Source organism: Dipodomys ordii, unplaced genomic scaffold, assembly GCF_000151885.1.
Source record: "Dipodomys ordii isolate 6190 unplaced genomic scaffold, Dord_2.0 Scaffold127, whole genome shotgun sequence".
In the NCBI taxonomy this organism is placed as follows: domain Eukaryota; kingdom Metazoa; phylum Chordata; class Mammalia; order Rodentia; family Heteromyidae; genus Dipodomys; species Dipodomys ordii.
In genome coordinates, this window is record NW_012267343.1 from 1,227,870 (window position 1) to 1,238,854 (window position 10,985).

A 10,985-nucleotide genomic window follows, 5' to 3' on the forward strand; every position below is an offset into this window, starting at 1 on the left:
CTCTACCACTTGAGACATAGCACCACTTCCGGCTTTTTTTCCTTTTGCTTATGTGGTGCTGGGGAATTGAACCAGGGCCTCAAGCATGCAAGGCAAGCGCTCTACCACTGAGCCACCTTCCCAGCCCCTCCAGCCCAACTTTTTGAGATAGAATCACATGGATTTTTCAGCCCAGGCTGGCTTCAAACTGTTGTCCTCTGGATCTCAGCCTCCTGATTGGCTAGGATTATAGGCATCAACTACCAGCTCCTGGCTAACAATTGGATTTAAGTTGATAATTGGTTTTGAATCTTGCAATTCCAAGTGGGATTCCAAGCACCCATTGGGAATTCATTAGAAATGTGAATCACAGGCACTACCCCAGCCCTAGGGGACCAGTGCCTGCATTTTAGCCAAATGCCAGGTGACCTGTGTGTGTGGTAAGTTTGAGGATACCCAAGTATATCTCTTTTGTTTGTTTGGTGCTGGTTCTAGGGCTAGAACTTGGGGCCTGGGTGCTGCCCCTGGGCTATTTTTAGCTCAAGGCTAGCACTCTATCACTTGAGCCACCATTCCAGTTCCACTTACAGACTTTCCTGCCCAGGCTGGATTTGAACCTTGATCCTCAGATCTTAGCTTTACAGGTATGAACCACCTGCACCCAGCTCCTGGCATTCCTTTTAACTGCAAGTGCTACATTGTTAACAAAACCCAGAGGAGAGAAGATGTCTGAAGCAATCTCTCTCATGATGTCATAGGGTTAAGTATCTGACCACCCATATACTTGCACCAATGACATCATAAATCATTCCACTCTTAGGTGTTGAAATCGGACCTTAGACAAGGGGAAAAAAGAATGGGGGTGAACAGAAGGTGGCATTCCTAGTTCACAGAGTGGGGAAGACCAGGTCAAAGAACCAACTTAGAGTTGAAAAAAAAAATGACCTACCACCAGGGCAGGAGTAAGAGTGGACCCAAGGCCAAGTTCCTCATTCTTCTCAAACCACAGGTTTAGTAACAACTGAAATAACAGGTTTCAAGATCAGATCTTTTGCACTCTCACAGCAGTAGAACAGCATTGGGAAGGCCAGGCAATGGCTTCTGGAAAGGCATTAGCTCCCTCAGGGTATGAGAAGTGAGGAGGCAGGCAGGGCTAGGCAAATTTCAGGGGCAGTCAGGAGAGCCGACTGACCCATGTCTCTGGGGGCTTGGACACATCAAGTCCAGTCAGGCAGCCCCAAGAATGGAAGAAGAGGGTGTCTTGGCATGAGGACTGAAAGAATGTGTGCCCATTTTACAGGTGAGAAAACTGAGGCTGCAAGCCAGGCCAAGACTCCTTACCAAAATGAAGACTTTCTCCCTTGGAGCTGATCATACCTCAGCGCTTGTGGACATAAGAATATGCACATGTGCAAATGATCAATATGAAAATAATCCGTCTCCTCATAATGCATTCTCTCTTACGCATGGATTCGTTTGGGAAGGCACTTATCCCAGGCTGAGAGAGCAAGGTCCCCAGTGCAATGTCCCTCCAGCCTGGATTCGTATAAGAATCCCATGGGGATCCTGTGAAAATGCAGCACACAATTCAGTAGGCCCAGATAAGTGGGGCTGCCAGTTAAAATACTGATTGCCATTGATATCTGAATTTCAGACACAATGAAACTTCATGGGCGCAAGTATGCCCTAACTATTACAAGGACGATAGTAATACTAAACAATTACTCTTGTTGTTTAATCTGAAATTCTAATTTAACCAGTATCCTGTTTTCTTATTTGCTAACTATGGCAACCCTAAGGGCAGAGCCTGAGAGTCCACATTCCAAAAATGTGCCTAGATGAAGCCCTTGTGCATTTAAATTTATGAAAACTGAGTTGTATGCAACTATAAAATTCTGGGCTTTCTTTTTTAAAAGATTTCTAAAGAAACTAGGTAGGCAGCTCCCACCTTCTTAGAATGTTATAATAAACAAGTGTGGGAAAGAAATATAAGCCAGCACTGGTGGCTTATACCTGGAATCCTAGCTACTCAGGAAGCTAAGATCTAGTTCAAAGCCAACCCTCCCAGGAAGATCTATGTGACTCTTATCTCCAATTAACCACCAAAAAGCCAGAAGTGGAGCTGTGGCTCAAGTGATAGAGCATAATAAGCCTTTAGCGAAAAAGCTAAGGGACAATGCCCGTGCCCTGAGTTCAAGTGCCAATACTGGCACACACATGAGAGAGGAAGGAAGAGAGGAAGGGAAGGAGGGAGAAAGGAAGGTAAGGAAGAAAGGAGGGAGGCAGGAAGGAAGGGAAGGAAGGAGGGAGGGAAAGAGTGATTCTCAGAATGGACAAGGTAATACAAACCTGCAATTCCAGCTACTGGGAGGATTGCAATCCTAGACCCTCCAGGTAAAACTGAGAAAGTATTTGAAAAACAACCTATGACTTTTCTTAAGCAATCCTGCCATGAGTAACCAAGCTAAATATATAGCCAATAAGCAAGCATAAGGCCCTGGGTTTCAAGCCCAGATACCAAAAAAGAAAAAGCAAAAATTACAAGAACTAGAAACTAACAAGTTAGAGGCCCTGAGTTCAAGAGAAACCCCGGGGAAGAGAGGTGCACAGGGGCTGGGCCTTGGGCTAGTCACAAAAGCCAACCTCCTCAGAGATACTGTTCAACGGTCCCACCAATTCCTCACCCTAAATCAGGAAGCCAAGAACTCCCAGCCAGTCCTTCTCTTAAGTCTACACACAGGGAATGATCTGTCCCTGCCTACTCACTTCCCAGGGTAGTTTTGAAGCAGATGACACAAGAGAAGTGACTGTCACTTGTAAAGCACCTTGTTAGGCACTTTTCAAAATGCTATAAAGCCGGTGCTGAAAATGCTGATGCTACAGATGAGGAACTGATGGACAGAGGGGTGAGATGTTCAAGTCTTTCTTATTAAAGGTATAAAGTATGCTGGGTTCATGACTTTAATTCTAACTAGTCAGGAGGCTGAGATTTGAGGATCACTGTTTGAAGCCAGCCCAGACAAGAAAGTCCATGAAATTCTTATTGAATTAACCACCAAAAGGCCAGAAGTGGTAGAGCACCAGCTTTGAACAGGAAAAAAAAAACAAAAAACAAAAAAGCAAGAAAGGATGGGATACCCCGAGTTCATGCTCCAATACTGGCACAAAAACAAATGAAAATTGCAAAAACTAAAAGGGGTTTTTAATGAAATGAGAAACTATTCAGGCTATAATATTAAAAAGAATCAAAAAGTTGGAATAAAAAAATAATAACTGCAGATGGGGGACACGATGAATGGAGTGACATTGGCCACGATGCATTGCACTTATAAACCGGCATGTTGAATTGAAACCCCTCTGCGCAACTACTTAAAAATAATAAACAAATAAAATTAATAGTTATTTTTTGCTGGTCCTGGGGCTTGAACTCAGGGCCTGAGCACTTTCCCTGAGCTTCTTTCACTCGAGGCTAACAATCTACCACTTGAGCCACAGTTCTACTTCTGGCTGTTTTGGTAATTTATTGGTTCTAAGAGTAGGACAGACTCTCCTGCCTGGGCTGGCCTTGAACCACGATCTTTAGATCTCAGCTCCTGAGTAGTTAGGATTGCAGACATGAGCCACTGGCACTGGACTTAAATGTTAATATTTTACTCAAAAAAAAATTTGTAACTACAGTGTGACCACAAACTATGTAGCCTACACATATGTACTGAAACTTCCAGAAGGAAAATATCCCCATCCCCAATGTTGGCAATGATAGTTTGGGGTTAGCAGAATTACAGATACTCTTAGATTTGTTTTATTTTCCAAATTCTCCATCCCAAGCACATATTATAATGGGTAAAAGGAGAGCAGACAAAAGCATATATGCCACCCCTTCTGTCAGGTCCCTCCCCCAAATTTAACAAGTATTTACTCAGTGCCCACCAAGGGCCCAGCCCTGCCACAGTCCAAGCCTTGCCCTGAAAGCTCATATATGAGGAATACAAACCCCTTGTTTGGCAAATAAGCCTGGCCCTGATGATACGTTTGTTGAAGTTGGAGAGTAACAAGACTGTTTGCCTAACCAACTCAGCAGAGGAAAGGAATCCACTCCTATAAGGTGACTAACCTTCAGCACAAAGTCATGGCTCAAATCCTTTCTAGATCCTTGGGGCGGGGGTGGGGGCGGGAGAAGGACTTCAGGAATATTACATAGTTAAAGACCTCATTCCTTATGCCTTGAATTCAGGAGATACAATGTCTACCCTACAGGAAAGAGCAAACCAGGGAGGAGAGGGAGGATGCAGGAGGATCTGGGAGGAACCTGGTTGGCCAGGTGGCTCCTAGTGACCAATGAACAAGACAGCCCATGCTCCAGGCCTCTAAAATCATGTCAACACCTCTTTCTTCCTGGAACCATTAAAAGATAAAACAAATCAGTGCAAACACACAGTGGTCACCATTATCATCACTATTAGGCTACACAACGGAGCAATCAGTTCCATCCAAATCCAAGAATGGCAGCTGTACCTCGGTGTCAGCCAGCTGTGGACTCCCATTACACTCTCAGGCACACAGGAGCTGGCTCCCGCGCAGGGCACAGAGCCTTTGGACCCCGATGCCAGCAGCATTAGCAAAGCCTGGCATCATGCTATCTACCTATGGTGCAGCACAAACATTGGAGCCCAGAGAAAAAGGCAGGCATTGGTTTAAGCCAGCCAGCTCTCTGTCAGTGGCAACAATGACAAGGCCAGGCCTTAGGCTGGGCAGCCCTGCTCCCACACCCACTGCTTTTCTCTGCCCTACCCTTCAATTGCAGATGTGGTCCAGGCAAGACAGCGTTTGGGGGAAGGGAAGCTCTGGAAGCTGGCCAGCAGGAGGAACTGTCTGCTTGTGGTCCCCAACTTAACAAACCACATCAGACTGAAATATGACACACTCGCATGCAGCTGAAGGGAGGACCTATTTTTACTTAACAACCCTCAGCTGCTTAAACATTGGGTTCTTTCTTTCCCTCCCCTCCAAAATGCAGAACTCCTGGAACCTGCTTTGCTCTACAACAGCCAGCATTTTCTCAGGGAATAAACAAGGAAGGGATGGGGGTGGCGGTGGGGCTGTTGGGGGGGTACTTTTCCTGGCTTCTCCAGATACATTTGCAGAGGAGAAACTCAAATGGTAGAAAAGGGGGAGCCAGCCCTGGCTAGGTTCCCATCTGCCTATGATTTCTGCCCATAAACCCTGTATCCAGGAGTCTTGATTTCCTGAAAAGGATGGGAGACCAACCTCCCCAGCCCCTCCCCCTCCACACTGGGGCCCAATGATGGTAAAGAAAAGCATGATTTATAAATAACTGTGGGCGGCCCCTTCTGGCCTCACTGAAGCAGCCGAGCTTGCACACCACTCTCTGCCCTCCTGACAGCCATGGCAGAACACCCCCATCTGTCCCTCTGCTGTTAGGTCTGGAGAGACTATTGAGTGCAGTGATTAAGCGATATGGCTCAATGGTCAGATCACCGGGACCCACTATTATTTATAGGCACTCAATCAAAAGCCTGTCTGAGCCTCCGTTTCCTCATCTGTAAGAAAAACAAAATCCTATCTGCTCCACAGGACCAGTTACAAGGAGTCAATGAAATAATTCATCTTCCAGTGCTTTCCATATTGAAAGGTAGACTTTTTTGGTGATTTGCATGCACCAAAATTCTTCCCTCTGACAAAAAAAGGAAATGGAGACTCAGTGAGAAAGGACTTTTTCAAGAACTGAGATTGTAGTTCCACTCTTAGGCTGGTCTTCTAACTGCTCTCATGTCTCTAGTCTCTAGCTAACAAGCAAATTGAGGCATAGGCAGAAGCTGAGACCTGGATATCTGCAAGTACTACAGACCACCTAGCCTTTGTAGCACATACCTATAATCCTAGTTAATTGGAAAGCAGAGATGGAGAAGATAAGTCTCAAGGCAAACCTGGACAGAAAGTTTATGAGATTCCATCTCAACCAATTAAAAAAAAAAAACTGGGTTCAGTGGAACCTACCTGTCATCCTAGCAATATTGGAAAGCAGGAAGTGCAAATAGAAGGGATCAAGATCTTGGCTGGCATAATACAAGATATATATCTTTTTTTAAAATGAAAACAAAGCCCAGGTGCTGGTGATTCACTGACAATTCCTAGCTACTCAGGAAGCTGAGATCTGAGGATTAAGGTTCCAAGCCAGACCCAGCAGGAAAGTCCATGAAACTCTTATCTTCAACTAACCACCAAAAAGTTGGAAGTGGAGCTGTGGCTCAAGAAAGAAAGAAAGGAAGAAAGAAAGAAAGAGAGAAAGGAAGAAAGAGAGAAAGAAAGAGAAAAGAAAAAAGAAAAGATAAAAGAAAAAAGGGGGTAGTGGAAGGGCTAAGGCTATGGTTCAAGTAGAAAAGTGCCTATCTAGCAAGTCCAAGGCCCTGAGTTCAAACGTAGAGGGACAAAATGTATTACAGACCAAATGGAAATCATCCCAGTGACCAGACAACATGTCACCCAAGGTCATACTGCCCCCAAGGAGTTAGAAGTGACTCATAGAACTGAGTGGCCACACTGGCGAAAGAAGATTTAGAGTGGTAGAGATACCGATACACTCTTCTCTAATTCAAAACTAACAAGAAAGAAGAAATAATAATACTGAACATAACTCGGCATCTGTATTCAAAGCCTGCTTTGGTATAAAATTATGGCAGGTTCAGAGACCTTCATTTGAATTTCCCCTATAACACTCTGATCCCATCCCTGTAAGCCCTGCTCTAGTTGGACTTGCCTTCTGACCACACAATGGCCTCATCATGGCCTCTTTATCTCCAGTTCAACCCTCCTAATGCATCCTCTACATCAACTACCACATTAATGAGAATTAGTTTTGGTCATGAGTCTTTCTCAGCTCCTTCTCTTCAGAATGAAGTCCAAACTCTAAGTTTACCATCCAGTTCCATCTACAAACCCAACTCTATCACCCTACTCTGACTCCACCTTCTATTCGAGCTAAAGTGGATTGCTCAAAAAACCTCAGTGCCTTTGCACAAGCTGGCCCTGCTTCTCAGAATAGCTTTTTCACTGATTCCTTCTCTCCTGACAAATTATTACTTATTTCTGAGACTTTGCTCACCTAGACAGAATTAGTCACCCCTCTCCCAGAGAGTAACTCTCAATATGGCGTGGTTGTGCACATTGTTCCCATGAGAAGCACTTTGAGAGCTGAGGGCTTTACTCTCCTTGGATCTTTGGGGCTACTGGGCCTCTCATAATTCAGGCCACAAAGCAGAAGAAGAGGGCTGTATCAAGGGAGGAGGGAGGGAAGGAAATGCCAGTCAGATCTGCTTCCCGAGGCTCATGTTAATTCATAATAATAAAAAAAGACTATGGAAAATTCTGAAGTAAAGTTCCCTTCTCCGTGGGGTTCACACAGAAACCTTTGCTGCTGTGTAATTCATCCAAATGCCAAACCAAGCTCCCCCGGCTGTTTCCAATTTCTCCGGCACTTATAAATAGGATACCCAAGAAAGGAAAAGGAAGTTTCAAAGGAGTTAGAGGCCCACTGTTTCCCCTCCCATCCCTCCACCTTCTTCCTCTAATGACTCCTTAAAATATTAAAGCACCCCCCAAGGGTATGGGGGAGTCCTCTAGTGACTTGTGGCTCAAGGTAAAGTGCCTGGCTAACAAGTGCAAGGTTCTGAGTTCAAACCCCAGTACTGGAAAGAAGAAGAAAAAAGTACTACAGGCCAAGTACATTCTAAAGCCAGGAATCAGCATAAAGCACACTGGAACTGCATCCACCCCATTGTGTAGCTAAGAGCAGGTCACAAAACCTCTCAGCCCGGGGGCTGGGGGGAACGGGGGGGGGGGGGGAGGATGAGTTGAGAATTCAGCTCACTATAAAGTGCCCAGCAGGGAGCGGTCCTAGTGCCCTGGTCAGAAATGTGGCTCCAGGAGAACAGGACAAGCAGGAAAAAATCTTTGAAAACTCCCTGAGGCCAAACAAAAACCAGAGGCACCACCCCATAGGCCAGCCTTCCACATAAACCGCTCTCTTCCTGGGACAGCCACGCAGGAGCCCTGGGTAGGTTCAGGATCCCTCTCTGGCTTTGGCCAGGGTATGACCACAGAATGGGGGGGGAGGAGGGTGGATGTCTGGGCCGGGGAGGAACTCCAAAGAAACCCAACTTCTGCCTGCCTAACCCCCACCTCCCAGCCCCCCAACTTCCCAGGACTGGGGCTCTCCCCGCCCCCCCCCAGCTCCCACCCCACTGCTAGATCCAGGGAAACTGCTGTACTCAAGTTTGGGATTGGGGGGTGGGGTGGGGACGAGTGGATCCGAGAGGTGATGGAAGCCCGGAAAAAGAGGGTTCGGATCACCGCCTCGACGCTGGAAGAAGTTGTGGGCTCAACTCTGATAGATAGCTGGTTGAGCGAGAGGAGTCGGTAACACACAGGTCACAGATGCAGGCAGGTGTCGGGCCAATCAATACAGGGAAGAACTTTCTAACTGTCCTGGGCCTAGAAAGAGGAAGGAGGTGGAGCAGGCTCCCCACCGCCCGAGGAGGGCAGGCAAAGCTGTGAGCCAGGGGCGCGGCCGCCCCGCAGAGCCACCGCCCTGCGCGGGGCGGGACGGCCACCTGCATGCCCGCCCGGACACCCCAGGTGCCCGGAAGACCCGGACCCAGCCCCCGGGTCGGGGTTAGCTCGGGTCTTCGCCGTGGCGGGGGAGGATGTGAGTCGGAGGCCGGGACCTCTCCCCCCTCCTGCCCCAGCCCGGGCCCACCCTCCTCCGCCCCCTGGAAGACCCTGGAAGTCCTTCTGCGGAGCTGCCCGGAGGAGGGGCTGGGACCGCGAAGGAGAAAGAAAAGGGGAGTGAGGAGTCGGGCCCCGGAGCGGCAGATGCCCCGGCCTCCCCCCGCCCTACCTGCGGCTGCGGCGCTGGCGCTGGCGACGGCGGCTGCTGGGTCCAGCTGTGCTCAGCTGGTTCCGGGCCAGCCGGGGCACCGGGAGCTAGCGGCGGGCCGGTGGGCGGGGCGCGGGCGAGGCTGGGGGCGGGGCCTGCCCGGTGGGGCGGGGCCTGGGCAGGGCGGGGCCCGCTCGGAACTAACATCGGAGCAGCATAAGTCATTTTAGGAAATTCCTCACCCCTGCATCCCCCTCCCCACCCCCAAGAAGACAACCAGATAGCTCCCTGCCTGACGCAGAAGTAAACTGAGGCCCTGAGTGGGGAGGGGGCAGTCTGAAGAGGCCTAGGATGGGGGAAGGTCACTCAGGGGTGGCTCTGTAGTAGCCAGGCTGGGGAGCTCCGTGGGTCTAGGCAGCTGGGCAGCTTGCGGTGCCCAGCCAGGGCAATGGAGAGCAGAGTCCAGCCCAGGACGAACTTAAAAAGACAAAGCCCTCCCATAGTGAAATGGGCTCTGCTCAAAAAGGAGAGGAAACAGAACAGAGGAGACTCATTCCCAACCTCAGCCAGAATGAAGAAAGCAGAGCATCCCTGACATGAGACACGAGACAGGTGAGCCCAGCCTTGGAGTCCGAAGACCGGTGTTGGAATTCTTCACATCTGCCAGTCCAGCAAATTCTGGGTAACTGAGTCAGGGCATTTGAGTCTCAGTTGACTAATTTGTGAGATGGACGCAATTAGTCACCTCTCCACAGGATGGTAGGGGAGCTCTGATGGGAGGGAACCTCAAAAATCAATGGCAAGGACAGTGGCTTCTCCACATTATTAGTGTTTGTTATAGTATCATGTGGTTATTAGTCCAAGGACAGGTATTGTCACAGGGGAGAGAGAAAATCCACACTGATCAGAAAGGTGCCTGCAAGATCGCTCTTAAACAATTGTACGATTTTAGTGATCTCAACTGTATTTCACACATGTGTGAGAGAAGTCACCATTTATGGTGTCTCAGAGCACAAGACAGTCTCCCAACATGGTAGAAATAGGGCTCCCCTGGCCTCAAGCAGTTACTCTACAAATCAAGTCTGGAAGAAACTCCCTCCTGGACCGGGCACTGGATCAGATGACGGAGACTCTCATTCTCAGGCTAGGTGCTGGCAGTAGCCCCGTGTTCTTCCAGAGTGAAGCTCCCTGGAAGACAAGATAAAATGTACCAGAGACAGTAATTGCTGGGTGCTAAGGATCAGAGGAGGAAAGGCTAGTGATGTTTCAGTAGCAGAGAAAAGCAAGAGCACAGAACTTGCTTCCTGCTCTTTCCATTGAGAAACAGCCAGGGAAGCCACAGGGCCTGGGGAATCCCATTCTGGCTCTTCCTCCCACCCACCTCTCTTGGTGCCACACCAGTGACCATAGGAACCATTTCTCAATGGCCCTGACATGCGCTGGGCTTCCGTGGTAGGCATTAGTTATTATGTGCATTTTTTTAGAAGTGGAGATCAAGCTACTTTTGAAAGGTTTCAACAACTCTCTGGTCTTCTATGAGTCCTCATTCCCTGCTCCTTTGTTTACTGTCCTGTGTCACATTCCATCATCCTTCCTGGTTGGGAAGCTGCCAGGTTCCACTCGATCTGAGAACTGAAGCAGGGTGCCCAACACCCTCCGTGGAGGAGGAGGGAGGGAAGGCTTATTGCCTCTCTCTGTTGCTCTGATTTTTCCAGAGTCTATTTGTGTCCCAATGGTGGGGGGGGGGAGAACAAAAACATAGGTTGTTGGCTTTGTGCTCTTTCATTACACACCCCAACACTCACATGCCTTGAAATTACCCAACATATCATTTCTAACTCCTCTCAGCAACTTCTCCCACAAAGGGGAGGCAAATCTCTGAACCTGGGTCTCCATAGGAGACTATTGTATTAGGATAGAGGGAATATTAAACACTATTAGACAACATCTGGACTGTCTCCTCCTTTAATTCTATTTTATCTTACTAATTTTTAAACATTTTTGTAAAGGTGATGTACAGAGGGGTTACAGTTAGATAAGTCAGGAAATGAGTATGTTTCCTTTTGAACAGTCCCAACCACTCCCTCATTCTCTCCCAGTTTTTCTCCTC

General features: G+C 48.1%; 1 protein-coding gene across 2 annotated transcripts in view; it reads right to left on the reverse strand.

The window, feature by feature from the left end:
- Gsn (gelsolin) overlaps positions 1-8,964 on the reverse strand; it is a 58,921-nt gene extending 49,957 nt beyond the window's left edge. For both annotated transcript variants that reach the window (XM_013030152.1, XM_013030151.1), the window contains exon 1: positions 8,897-8,964. The gene's annotated coding sequence lies outside the window, so the exon portion shown is untranslated. The remainder of the gene's footprint in view (positions 1-8,896) is intronic.
- Positions 8,965-10,985: the final 2,021 nt, after the last annotated feature.